A 13,820-nucleotide genomic window follows, 5' to 3' on the forward strand; every position below is an offset into this window, starting at 1 on the left:
ATTGGAGTTTGCCCAGGGTCAGCCCTGGATGAGGGTTCGGTAACAGCAATCATCTTGCTAAAGGAATCCATCACAGGCAACTGCCATGGTGAAAGAATATTCATTTAGGAAGAGTAGTTTGATGTTAACGTGAAGTTGTAGATTCACTTAATCATCTATTCCCTCATTCACTCAATTTGCATTCATCAAATGCCATGTTCCAAGAACCACATTAGGCAACCTGGACACAAAGACCAAAACAAAGAGTTCCTTTTTCAAGGAATTTCCATTCTGTTGGGTGAGGGGGGAAAGAGATACACAGAAAATTAAATTAAAATACATCCAGACTAATTTCAAGGGAGAGGGTACTAGCAATCTCTGAGCTTAGGATAGGATTTCTATTGGATAGGTCATCAGTTGACAATTTTATCTTTCAATTCACTTTAATTCAATTTGATAAGTATTTACTACATGTCTACAATGTCCAAAACATTGTGCTATGCTAGTGGTTGATCCCACAAAAGAGTCCCTGCCAGCTCAAGTAGAGCTACTTGAATCAACTCTCTAGCAGATTTCCAATATGAGCATTTATCCCTTGAAGCAAATACTACAAACCAGGGCCCAATTTTTTTGCTTTTGTTGTTTTCCCCACTTAAAAAAAAATGAAGGATAAACTTAAAAGTGTGTAATAAGTATATTTCCCCCTTAAGAACCAGCTGTTAAACTTTTACCAGAACATGAGTGGTCCCTGTCCTCAAAGAGTTTACATCCTACTTTTGTTACTGTTCACTCATTTCAGTTGCGTTCGCCTCTCCATGATCTTTTTTAGGATTTTCTTGGCAGAAATTTTGGAGAATTTTTCCTTTCCTTCTCCAGCTCATTTTACAGATGATAAAACAGGGGCAAATAGAGTTAAGTGATTTGCCCAGAATCACAGAGCTAGCAAGTGTCTGAGATTAGATTTGAACTCAGGAAAATGAGTCTTTTGACTCTAAATCCGGTATTCTATCCACTGTGCCACCAAGCTGCCCTATATTCCACTACTTCCCATGTATATCCTCTGTTCTAGACAGAATGGCTCTAATTTCTGTAAGGATGGTTTTTTGCTCTGTCTTTATTACCTCTCTGTCCCTCTCCCCTTTCCTCAAACTTTCTGCTTGTTTCACCCATTATCCAAAACCTAATTCAAATCCTATTTCCTTGAGAAAGCCTTCTATTTTCAGTCTACAAATTGCTCTCTCCCTCCTAGCACTTACTATCTATCAGTCATCATCTGACTTAATAAATATTTGCTGAATGAATTAAGTAATGACAAAGTAGTGCAATGTACAGTCAAAGGAAGCCCTCGCTTGACTGCTATGGATTGATGCCAGCACAGGATTAAACTGATTCAGTTACTAAGATCTTATACCCCAAATAAGCTGTATGACAAAAACTGACAAACAAATTAACATAGGCCTCCAAGTATGAACTTTTGTGGTTTTAGAAGATGGCTCCTTTGACAGACAACAGAAAAAAAAGCATTTTGGAAAGTTGGAAAAGAGCATTGAACTTGGAATTAGGAGACATAAATATGAATACTGCTTTTGATAACTAGCTGCATGATACTGGTAAGTCATTTTGCCTCTATTTCTTGACCAGCAAAATGGGAATGATAACAAGATGCAATGTAGTAGGATGGGAAATACTCTGCACTTGAATTTTAATGCCAACCTGATACATATTACCTTTTGTGGTATTGGGCAAGTCATTTCATTCCTCTGTGCTCAGTTTGATCCTCTGTAAAATGAGAAAAATGAACTAGATAATCTACAAAGCCTCCTCTAACTCTAAACCTTAAGTTCCTAAACTTGTAATATCCCTTCCAACTCTTAACATCCTACAATCACAAATGCCTTACGCATCCCAAACTTATTTTTATGGAAAAAGTGATTTAGAAGCTTTAAGTCACAATATATATGTGAACTGTTATTATGGTTATATATTACAATATAGTCATAATAACAAACTAATACAAGGAAACTGTCTCAACAACAGCACTGTACAGTTGTGAAAACTCTGGTGCCAGCACAATTAACATATTTGGATTCAAGTCCTACTTCCTCCACTACCTTAGTGATTTGGGAAAATAACAATAATAAAAATAATAATAACTAGCAGTTATATATCACTTTTAAATTTGCAAGTACTTTACAAATATTTCATATTTGTTATAACAACCCTATGAGATAGATGCTATTCTTCTTACCATTTTACAGATGAGAAAAGTGATGCAGAAAAAAACCCAGGGTTCACACAGCTTATAAATGTCTGAGGCTGGAATATGAAAGCAAGTTCTCCTGATTCCTAGTCCTTTTCTGTAAACCTTGTGCCAGGTAGATTCCAATGTCACTTAGCCTCAGTCTCCTCCTGTAAAATAAGGTGGTTGGACTAAATGACTTTTGAGATCCCTTTCAACTCTAAATCTATGATCTTTCACTTTGAAGTCCAATGCAAGCTTTGGTTGATGCTAGGATATGGCAAGTCAAGGACATTTAAAACAAGAGACTAGCTGAGATTTGTCCAGGACAGAGAAAGCACTGAAGAAGAGGAAGATCTCAGTTGTAGATAATAATAAGAAGTCTATATATGTGGGTGGAGTGTTAAGGGTTTCTGGCAGTAGAGTAGGCAGAAGATCAGATAAACAGATGGTTGACACCAAGAGGAAAGCAAATCTTTTTGGCACTGACTATCATCACCATCAATGGGGACTACAGTTCTGTTCTTGAATGCATCTTTTTGTTCTTGAACTCAGTTCCTTGAGAGATTGGATGAAATAACGTAATGCTCCATTCCTGGCAAAACTGGAGTTTGGAACAGGAAACCAAGGAAGACATTTGGGTATGCAAATAAAAACCATATAAAGAAAGGCATGAAATCTAGAGCAAGAGAAGTGACAGTCCCATTATGTGATGCTCCATTCAGACCACAGTGTCTAGGTCCAATTATGACAGTTTGGGAAAGAAACTGAGGAACACAACCAAATGACAAATCATCAAGAATTCATACTATTTGATGCTCTGCTGAAGGAATCCAAGGTGTTTAACCTGAAGAGAAGAATGCGGGTACATGAGAGCTGTCACCAAATATGTGAAATGCTGCTGTGCAGAAAAAGGATTGGGTTATATACTTTGGTTTTAGTTTTCACCCCAGAGTTAGAAGAAATAAAATGAAGATCAAAATGGGCAAATTAAGGTTTGAAAAAAAATTAGACTTGACTCAAATCAGACTAGCCCGCCTATATTGTAGTAGGTTCCCTTGCTGGAGGTCTTTAAGGAAAAATTGAATAACCATGTATGTTATACAAGAATTTGTGGTGGTCTTTCAAATCCTTTACAACTGTAATGATTCATGACTGTGAGAATTAAGATCAAGAAACAATTGTAGAACTAAGATAGAAAATAAGAGTTCAATTCAAAGAATCAAAGCAAGAAGTGATTTAGTAGAAGCTAAGTGATGCTGTGTTATGTAAGCAAGAGGATTCACACAAGAGTCCAGTAACTGAAGTTCTAGTCCTAGTTCTTCCTCTGACTCACTGTCACTTTAGGCAATTCACTTTGTTTCTCTGAATCTCAAGTTTTTTTCCTTTGTCAAATGGGGATAATAATATTTAACTACCTAACTCTAACTTTGTTGGGAGGAAAGTGCTTTGTAAACAATAAAATGCTTCATAAAAGTGGAGACACAGCAGTCTAAGCAGAGAGTCTTTTAGTCTTAGAAAACTCAGAGCCCTAGGGGAATACCATACAGTGTTTATATAAAAGAGATCAATATTTATTCATAATAATAAAACATGAATTAGATAATTCACTTATCAGCCCAAAGTAAACCCAATAAGTCCCACAAAACAAAGATGAAAGGGAATGTGAAAAAGAGACACAAAGAGAAAGAGAGAGAGAGAGAGAGAGATATATTCTAAGTATTCAAAAGTTTACTATGCCTATTCTTAACTTGACTAGAAGAGAAGCCATCAGATTTTGATATTCTCCTTCACAAACTAGATCCAGACAAGCTGAATCCTGAATTCTCCCCTGCCCTTCCCTAGCTCTGTGTCTTTGTTTATCTTCTTCTGTCCTTCCTCTCCTTCTTTGTTAAATTCTTACCAACTCTTTAAAATCCAACTCCAAAGCCCCCAGCTCGGTGAAAACTCTCAAAGAAGATCTAACATTGTGGGTCTTGTGTGATCATTCTCTGATTCCACCTTCATCCCTGAATTTGCCTTAGTCCCAACCATAATGACATTTCCTCTCATCCTTGGGCACCACATTGCGCTCCGTTCAAATATGAACATTTCATGGATGATCATATCCTTTAAATGACTTCTTTGTGGCTTACCAGCTTCTAGAATCTAAGTTTTAGTACAATAAGCACTTAACAGATGTTTGTGGAGTTGAACTTTAGATTCCATAACAAATTAACTTCCTTTCTAGTTATCATACATTTGCACAGGCTGTCCCCTTTGTCAGGAATGTACTCATTCTTTGTTTCTGCCTTTCAAAATTCTTTCCTTCAAGGCTCAGGTTTCTTCCTTGATTCTTCCAGCTGTAAATAGTCTCTTTCTCCTCGAATTTTCATAGAATATTTCTTCTAAAGCTCTTCTTTGCCCCTACTTTCTTTCATCCTTATCTGATATCTATGACATCTTCTCTAGGAAGGAGAGAATACTCTGGAGAAGAAAGAGAGCCATTTTAAAATCTTATTCCTGGTGTCCAAGCCTGTACTTTATATGGCACTCAAAAATTTACAAAGTGCCTTATGTACATTGAATCATCATACCAATGCTGTGAGGTAAGTAGTATTTTCATATCCATTTAACAGATGAAGAAATTAAGAGTCATTGAGGACAGAGTCAATGGTACCTTGGATTTGGAATGATAAAATTATAGGCTCAAATCCCACCAAGATACATGTGATCTATGTGGCTTTTGGAATGTCATTTAACTGCTCTGTGCTTCAATTTTCTCATCTGTAATATGGGAGGGTTGGGCTTGATGAGATAGTTTATGCCAGCCCTAAATCCACGTTCCAGTTTTGTCATGGTCACACAGAAAATTTATCAGAGAAGTTTGAACCAAGGCTTTCCTGACTCCATGTCCCATCTGTGTTCTCTCTGTGATGCTATGTTGTCTGTGCCATGTTAGATGTGCTTAATAAATATTTGCTGAATGGATTAAATATTAATTTATTTTAAACAAAGTCAGGACATTTGGTGCTACTTTGTTATTGCTATCCTCAGATCTGGTCTGATACTTTCTCTATTCACTTGCTCTGATATTTTCTTGCAGTGCAGAGCTATTAATGACTGTATACAGTTCTGTCCTTCCTTTCTGAAAATGCCCTTTCTCTGGTATTTCTGAGACAACTCTCTCCTGTATGGACTTGTGCCAAGTGCTTCCTGGCATAGATTCTCCTCACTCAGGCTCTCCAAGAAGCCTGATTTCTCTCTTTGGTTCTGCCCCGAGACTGAGCCTGTTCTTTTCTTCTCAGTAATAGTGGTTGCCAGAGCCATAACTAGGAATTTTTATACTGGGGGGGGGGGGTCAATTACTGTAAAAACCAAGCCTAAAGTAGGCAAGCAGCACAAAGACACATTTAGTTGGTGATAGGGGAGAGGGAAAAGGCAGACAGCCCTTTGGGAAATCTCAGTATACCCTAATGCTGCTACTGGGAGAGGCCGCCCATGGATTCCCCAATGATCTGAGTCATTTGATAGCTTCCTTTAAAAACTATTTATTCTTAGGCTCATGCAATCATAGCTAGAACTGGAAAAGCCCTCAGAAGTCATCAAATTCAGCCTTCTGCATTTTATAGATGAAGAAGCTTAAGGAATTAAAATGATTTGCCCCAAATCACACAGGCCATGGGATTTGAACCCAGGACCTTTGATGTCAAAGCCTGTATCTTTTCCATGATTCTCAAAAACTAGGCATTAAGGTAAGCTATTTCTTCACCCTTGGTATGTGGGGAGGGTTACTGGTAACCTTTACTGAAAACAGATGAATGTTTGCTTTTGGGGAGAAAGATGAAGAGAACTTGAAGGTGATCCTCCCTCCCAAATTTTCAAAGCTTCATATTAAAATCTAAAGGGATCTTGGTCCCTGAACTAAATATTTTAATTGTAGATGAGGAAAATAAGACCCCAGGACTTTCCCAAGGTTACAGAGGAAAGCTCATTCAGCTCATCCTGAAATTTAAGCTGAGCTAAAAAAGTGTTCAAAGGCATGCCGAATCTCATAGACTAATATGTTATTAGAGATGCAAGGGCTCTTAGAGACCACCATATTGAACCTGCTTCTTGTACAGAGAAAGAGGGACCCAGATTTTGTTTCAGAGCAAGGGCTAGATTAGGATGCCATTCTCCCAACTCCAGGGCCATTACTCATTCAGCCAAACTGTCCTCCCTCATAAATATAAGGAATTAGACTTATTGGAGTTATGAGCAAAGCAAAAGACTTGAAAGGAGAAATATTTGATTTCAGATCCTTACTAGATGTATTACTCTTGTGGAAGCCACTGAACCTCTCTGACTCTCAGTTTTCTCATCTAATAAAATAATGAGATAGATGAGATCATTTTTAAGGTCCTTCTAGGTTTAAAGCTTCTTTTGTGTGTTTTAATAGTCTATTCTTTAAGATTCTTTGTAGCTCTAACATTTTGTGATTATAGCACATCTTTTTTGGTTGATATTTTTTAATTGGCCCCCTCCCCGACTTAACTAGTCTTTTTGACTATCTAACTCCTAAGATCACAGTGAGCATAGAAAGAAAATCACAGAATGGAAGAGCTAGAAGGGACCATGGGGGTCATCTAGGCCAACCCCTGAATTTTTCAAAGGAGACATATTCAGACATATCCAGAATCTGAAATGGGAAGTCCAAATAGGCAGTGGCTTTAGACAAGGCATGTTGGGGGAAGAGAAAAAATAGTTCAATAAGTGAAATATTTTTAAATTGCTTTGTATAGATGTACATATTTTAATGCCAGAAAATCCTATAGGCCACAAATATGGATTTTATGCCAAATCAAATAATTATGCCACTTACTACCCATATGTCAATAGGCAAATTACCACCTCCGTTCTAAGTCTGCTCTTAAAAAGAAAAGGACATGGATCAAGTAGTTTCTCAAACTCATCTCACCTCTAAATCTATGATCTACTCTTTTCCTCTTCAACCATTGAATTAATTCCCATCCTTTAAAACCCAACTCTTATATTCTCTCCTCCTTTCATCATCCTCCCTATCATATCATAGAAATATAGATTTTCAGAAATGGAAGGGACTTAAATCAATATACTATCTGCCTCATCTACTTCTCAACTAAAATATCTTCTACAATTTACCTGAGAAGATTTTTTTTTCAGGAACAGGTTGGACAAGAAGGATTATGATTTAAACAAGGTGGGTTTAATTTTTTATATTTGTTAGTGATGACACAATTATGTCCTCTTCATTGTGTCTGTCAGTCAACATTTATTAAAAACATGCTACATGCTAGGCACTATGCAAAACACTGAGTATAAAAAAACTTTAAATGAAGCAAAAGACAGTGCCTGATCTCAATGAGTTTACAATTTAATAGCAGAGGCAAAGAGCAATTATGTACAAAACAAGCTATATACAGGAACTAATTAAAAGAATGAAAGCACTAATTAAGAAAGGGTTGAGGAAGACTTCTTATAGAAGGTGGGATTTTCATTGAAACTTATTGTTGTTTGTCCTTCCTTCTGGAAGAGGACCATGATATCAGGGATGTGAAAAAAATGAGAAAGACAAGATAAGAAAAGAAAAGATGAGATGAGAAGAAAAGAGGAGAGAAAAGAATAGAGAAAAAAGGAAAGGGAAAGGAAAGGAAGGAAAGGGAAGGGAAAGAAGGAGAAGTGAAGGGGAAAAGAAAGGGGAAAGGGAAGGGAAAGGGAAGGGAACATGTTACCCAATTGGTCAATTCCAGTTGGGTTCCCAGTGGTACAAATCCTACTCCTACTCACAGAAGTTGTTGTTTGTCCTTCATTCTCAAATAATATCATGACATTAGGGAGGTGACGGATGACACACAAGTCAGTAAGACGTAAGTGAGGGAGCTATACAAAATTTAGAGTTAAAGAAACTCAGAAAGCTAAAAGCATAAAGCCTGAGGCAAAGCATTCCAGACATAGGGGATAAATATATATATATATATATATATATATATATATATATATATATATATATATATAGATCCAAGAGTGTTGAAGACTAGACCATACAACCCCTTAATGGCAAAGTCCAATTATTTTGCTACCTGCTTTCCACTCCTCTTTTAAAATTTATTTCCAAAGTCTCTGGTTTTACTCACTGCTTTTCAGACACATGTCTCACTAAAATTTCCTGTTTTTTTGGCTAATATTCTTCTTGCTCAGTGATGTTTTTTTTTTTTTTTGAAAAAATGGCATGTCATCGATTGGGAAATGGTTGAACAAATTGTGATACATAAAATAAAGAAGGGGCTGATTTCAGAAAAAATTTGCATGACTTACATGAACTGATGCCAAGTGATGAGAGCAGATTCAGGACAGCAAGCATACACAGTAACAGTAATAACTGTAATAATGTTCAAATGTGAAAGACTTGGCTACTCTGATCAATACGATGATCCACAGGAATTCTAAAGGACTTAGATGAAAAATGCTATTGACATCCATAGAAAGAACTGATGAACTCTGACTGCAGATTAAAGTATATTATTTTTCATTTTATTTTTCTTGCTCTTTTTTTCAACAGGCCTAATATAGAAATATGTTTTGCATGATTGTATATGTATAATGGGTAGCATATTGTTTGCTTTCTCAATGAAGAACTGGAAGGGGAGGAAGAATTTGGAACTCAGCATTTTAAAAAGTGACTCAGTAGTGGATAGAGCACCAGCCTTGGAGTCAGGAGGACTGAGTTCAAATGCAGCCTCAAAAGCTTAATACTATCTAGTTGTGTGATACTGGGCAAGTCACTTAATCCCACTTGCCTTGCTCCCCACTCCCCAGAAATAAATAAGTTTATTCTGCATTATTAATATTTTCTCCATCACTTTTTAAAGTTTAGACAATCAACAAAACAATAAATCAGGTCCTAATTTGTACCATTTTGAGATGTGAATGTTCACCCTGAAACTTATAATCAGCTCTCCAGAGCTGGTTTGAGTTGGCACTGCTGTTTGAAAGGGACCTTAGAGGCCATTTAATTGAACCCCTCTCCCTCGTTTTCCAGATGATAAACTCCAGAGAGGGGAAGTTCAATAAACTTTAATTCAATAAATGTTTATACTATTTATTGTGCCATGTGCCTATCACTGTGCTACATGTTTGCTCAAAGACATCTAAATTACAAATGAGAGTCAAGATTTGAATCTTCTTATTACAAATCTGCCATTATTTCCACTCATCCAAAATCAGAGGTACTAATGGGCAGAATTTTAATCTGAATTCAGCTCCTCTGACTCCAAAACTAGCACATTTTCTACTGTATGATAGGATACATCGATGGCAGAATTGTTGAATGTTGGACTTATAAAGGCCCTTAAATTTTCTTGGTGAAGGAATGGGAAAGTACATCGCTATCTTTGCCAAGAAAATCTCAAATGGGGTCACCAGCTATATAATCCTGGGCAAGTCACTTAACCCTGTTGTTTCAGTTTCCTCATCTGTCAAATGACCTAGCCAAGGAAACGGCAAACCACTTCAGTATTTTTGCCAATAAAACCCCAAGTGGGATCATGACTGAAAATTGCATGATTGAAAAATGATTGAACAACAATAGAATCCATCAAGTTCAAGAACCTCATTTTATAAATGGAGAAACTGAGTCACATAGATGTTCCCAGTCATTTGGGTAGTAAATAGAGCTGGCATTAGAGCTCAGAATATTTGGATCCAAATATAAAGAATGGTGCTAGGAACACATTTTCTTTTTCCTCTCATAGACACACTTTGAATATGACTCATTATAAGTTAAGAATTTGTGCCCCAAACTGAGCCCCCCATTCTAATTCAAACTCAGGCACCCACAGCTGTGAGGTCACTCTTGGCAGGGGCCTGGAAATCAAGAGACAGACTCTAGAGAAGGTGGTCATTGGAGAAAGGGAGGAGGGAGGAAGAAGAAGAGAAGGGAGTAAAGGTCAAGCGGAGATGAGCTCACCCCTAGGGTGAAGAAGCTCTATCTCTTCTCTTTCTCTTTTGCTTCTGAGACTGAGCTGGCAGGATGCAGGAAATCTCTGCCTCTCTCTCTCTCTGATGTATTGATTGAGGAGAGAAGGGGGAGGCAGGCACTGGAGAAACTGTCTGCTAGGTCTCCAGTGGTGATGCTTATGATCACCCATTTGCTGATAGCAGGAATAGGGTAGAGGGCAGAAGAAGGGGAGAAATAAAACTTTATGGCAGGTAAGCAGTGAAGGGAATAGGAGCAACACTGTAATTTCCCCAGGACTCCTGGAAGGGAGAGACAGAGAGACAGAGAAAGAGAGAGAAAAAGAGAGAGAGAAAGAGAGAGAGGGTAGAAGAGAGAGAGAGAGAGAGAGAGAGAGAGAGAGAGAGAGAGAGAGAGAGAGAGAGAAACAGAAAGGGAGACAGAGACAGATATCAGAGAGAGACAGACAGAAGCAGACAGAGACAGAGACAGACAGACAGACAGACAGAAAGGGAGACATAGAGACATAGAGAGAGACACAGAGAGAGACACACACAGAAAGAGGGAAAGACAGAGAGAGAGAGAGAGAGAAGAGAGAGAGAGAGAGAGAGAGAGAGAAGAGAAGAGAGAGAGAACAGAGAGAGAGAGAACAGAGAAAGAGAGAGAGAAGAGAGAGAGGGAGAAGAGAGAGAGAAAAAGAGAGAGAAGAAAGAAGAGAAAGATTGAGAGAGAGAGAGAGAGAGAAAAGAGGGAGAAGAGAGACAGAGAGAGAGAGAGAGACAGAGAGAGAAGAAAGAGGGAAGAAAGAGACAGACAAAGAGACAGAGAGATTGAACTATATGATTTTGGACAAGTCATTTAAGTACTCTGGGTCACAGTTTTCTTATCCATAAAATGAGAGTGGGGGAATGGCCTAATTGTAGAGATTTGCTGGAGCCAGTTGGAATCAGTTCTCTAGCTGATTATTAAGTATCTGTTATTAGTCATTTTTCAGTGACTCCTTGTGACCCCATTTGGGATTTTCTTGACAAAGATACTGGAGTGGTTTGCTCTAGCTCATTTTACAGATGAGGGAACTGAGGTAAAAAGGGTAAAGTGACTCCTACATGGTCATACAGTTTGGAAATATCTGAGGTCAGATTTGAACTCAGGAAGATGAGTCTTCCCGACTATAGTAGGCACCCTGAAAATGGATTTGGGTTATTGTCTATACTTTAAAAAGTGATGAAGAAAATGTAACAACGTAGACTGAATTTTAAGTATGCCATGTGTACTTTTTTTTTTTTAGAAAGCCAATTGTTAAACATTTACCATTACACTCCTGTTTAGATGGTTTCTAAGGTATCTTCCAAATTCCAACCTATAATGTCATGAATATTTGTTAAATTTTCCTATGTGAAAGGTTTTATGCTAGGGATGGGAAATAAACAAATATGTAGAGATCAAGTAATCTATCAACAAGTATTTATGAATGACCTACTATGAATCCATATTGTCTAAGCACTAAGAACAAGTACAGGGAATGATGAATCGTATAAGAGGGGCACAAGCCCTATGGAATGGGATTGTCCATTCTAGAGAGGGAGTTACAGCCGTAGGTCTCAAAGAAGTATTTGCTGGGGAAGACAGTTCTTCTTTTCAGGGAGTTCTTATCATTCATTCACAAACACAGCATTTAATAAAAAATGCAAACTGTATGTTGTGCAAACCACATATGGAAATCTTGAAAAAAGAAAGGAACAAGTATTTATTAAATATTTTCTGCACTCTAGGCACTTGACAAATTTTATCTCATTTGATTGTCATAACAACTCTGTGAGGTAGATGTTATGATCCCATTTCATAGTTGAGGAAATGAGGCAAGGATCACACAGATGGCAATTATATGAACCTAGATTTGAACTTAAAATCTTCCTGACTCCAGGTCCAGAGTTCTTAACTGTCTTAAAGAGATTCTGGAGAAAAGAGTGTTCAGTGCTAGGTAGGGTTAATCGACCTTGGAAGGCTGCCTGAAGGTGATGAGTTTTGACAAAGGTGAGGGAAGAGCTGACAGAATGGAGGTAGGGGAAAGTCATTCGATAAGGTAAGAATAAACATGATGAGAAGTTGGAAAGTGGGAAAGACTAAGACAGAAAATAACAAGTGAAGGTGGCAAGTCTAGGAAAAGATAATTCTGGTTAGCACAAGAAGGAATGCTGTTGCCTGAATCCAGGATTGAATGTTGCTGGATGAGTTCAGATAGAATGGGGATCTTTGGGGGAAGATGGGTGAGATTTAATTGGAGGAAGAACTCAGTTAAAAGCCCTTTCTTTTCTCAGAGTAATCATTCACCAAGAAATAGAAACAGGGCTCTACTTCTGGCCGGGTGGGGTCAGGCATTAAATGATAGCTCTACAAAAAGCCAAGCATCTCAAGTTCCTTGATGATGCTATAAATCAAGCCTCATAAGTAAAGCTATTACACGCTGAGGAGCGACTCAGTCTATTGCCGGGTGCCATCATTTGAGAAACGTTACTTCGAGTTTAGTTTATAGCTCTGCTGTAAATTCTGCTTAAATAATTCTGGAAGGCAGCCGGGGACATCCCCAAGCCTTGGAATCCCAGGCTGTTTTGGGCAGTCCTGGTCCCCAGGGTCTGGGGATCCCCAAAATGCTGGGACAAGGAACTAGCAAGTAGGGACATATGAAGTGCCTACCGTGAGTTTAACATGCTATTCTGATGAGATATGCCAAAGACCACAATCTAAATATGTCCACTACTACCATCCCAAGGGTAGTTCTATTCAAATAATTATGATGGACCAGTTTTGTGTATGATAAGATGCTAGAAAATTAATTGCCAAGGATGTTTGTAATTGTAGCTAAGAAATAGTATAGTTATATAGTGGATATGATGTTGGACTCAAGGAAGACCTGGTTGGAAACTGAACATCAGACAATAGCTGTGTGACCCTGGGCAAATTATTGAATCTCTGTTTCTGAACTATAAAATGAGAAGGTAGGACCTGATGGCTTCAAATCCTAATTTTTCCTCCAAGCTCTAAATCTTTGACCTTATATCTCAAAGCTTCTTCTTTTCAAAATAAATGCATAGTTTTCAATATTCACTCTTAAAAAACCTTGTGTGTTCCAAATTTTTCCCTCTTTTCCCCCACCCCTCCCTTAGACAGCAAGTAATCCAGTATATGTTAAACGTGCAATTCTTCTATACATATTTCCACAATTATCTTGCTGCACAAAAAAATCAAATCAAAAAGAAAAAAATTAGAAAACAAAAAGCAAGCAAACAACAACAAAAAGGTGAGAATATTATATTCTGATCTACACTAAATCCCTACAGTTCTCTCTTTGGATGCAGATGGCTCTCTCCATCACAAATGTATTGGAAAAGTCTGAATCACTTTATTGCTGAAAAGAGCCACATCCATCAGAATTGATCATTACATAATCTTGTTGCTGTGTACAATGTTCTCTTGGTTCTACTCACTTCACTTAGCATCAGTTCATGCAAATCTCTCTGAAACCATCCTACTGATCTTTTCTTATAGAAAAACATCAATTACAATTTATGAATTGCAAAAAAAAATGCATGTATCATTTCATCTGATGCAAGCAACAATCCTGTAAGGAAGAAACTATTATTATTCCCA

General features: G+C 37.7%; 1 protein-coding gene across 3 annotated transcripts in view; it reads right to left on the minus strand.

Annotated features, from left to right (window-relative positions):
* LRFN2 (leucine rich repeat and fibronectin type III domain containing 2) overlaps positions 1–13,820 on the minus strand; it is a 322,576-nt gene that overhangs the window by 258,036 nt on the left and 50,720 nt on the right. The window lies entirely within an intron of this gene.

This window comes from Antechinus flavipes, chromosome 4, assembly GCF_016432865.1.
Source record: "Antechinus flavipes isolate AdamAnt ecotype Samford, QLD, Australia chromosome 4, AdamAnt_v2, whole genome shotgun sequence".
Taxonomy (NCBI): domain Eukaryota; kingdom Metazoa; phylum Chordata; class Mammalia; order Dasyuromorphia; family Dasyuridae; genus Antechinus; species Antechinus flavipes.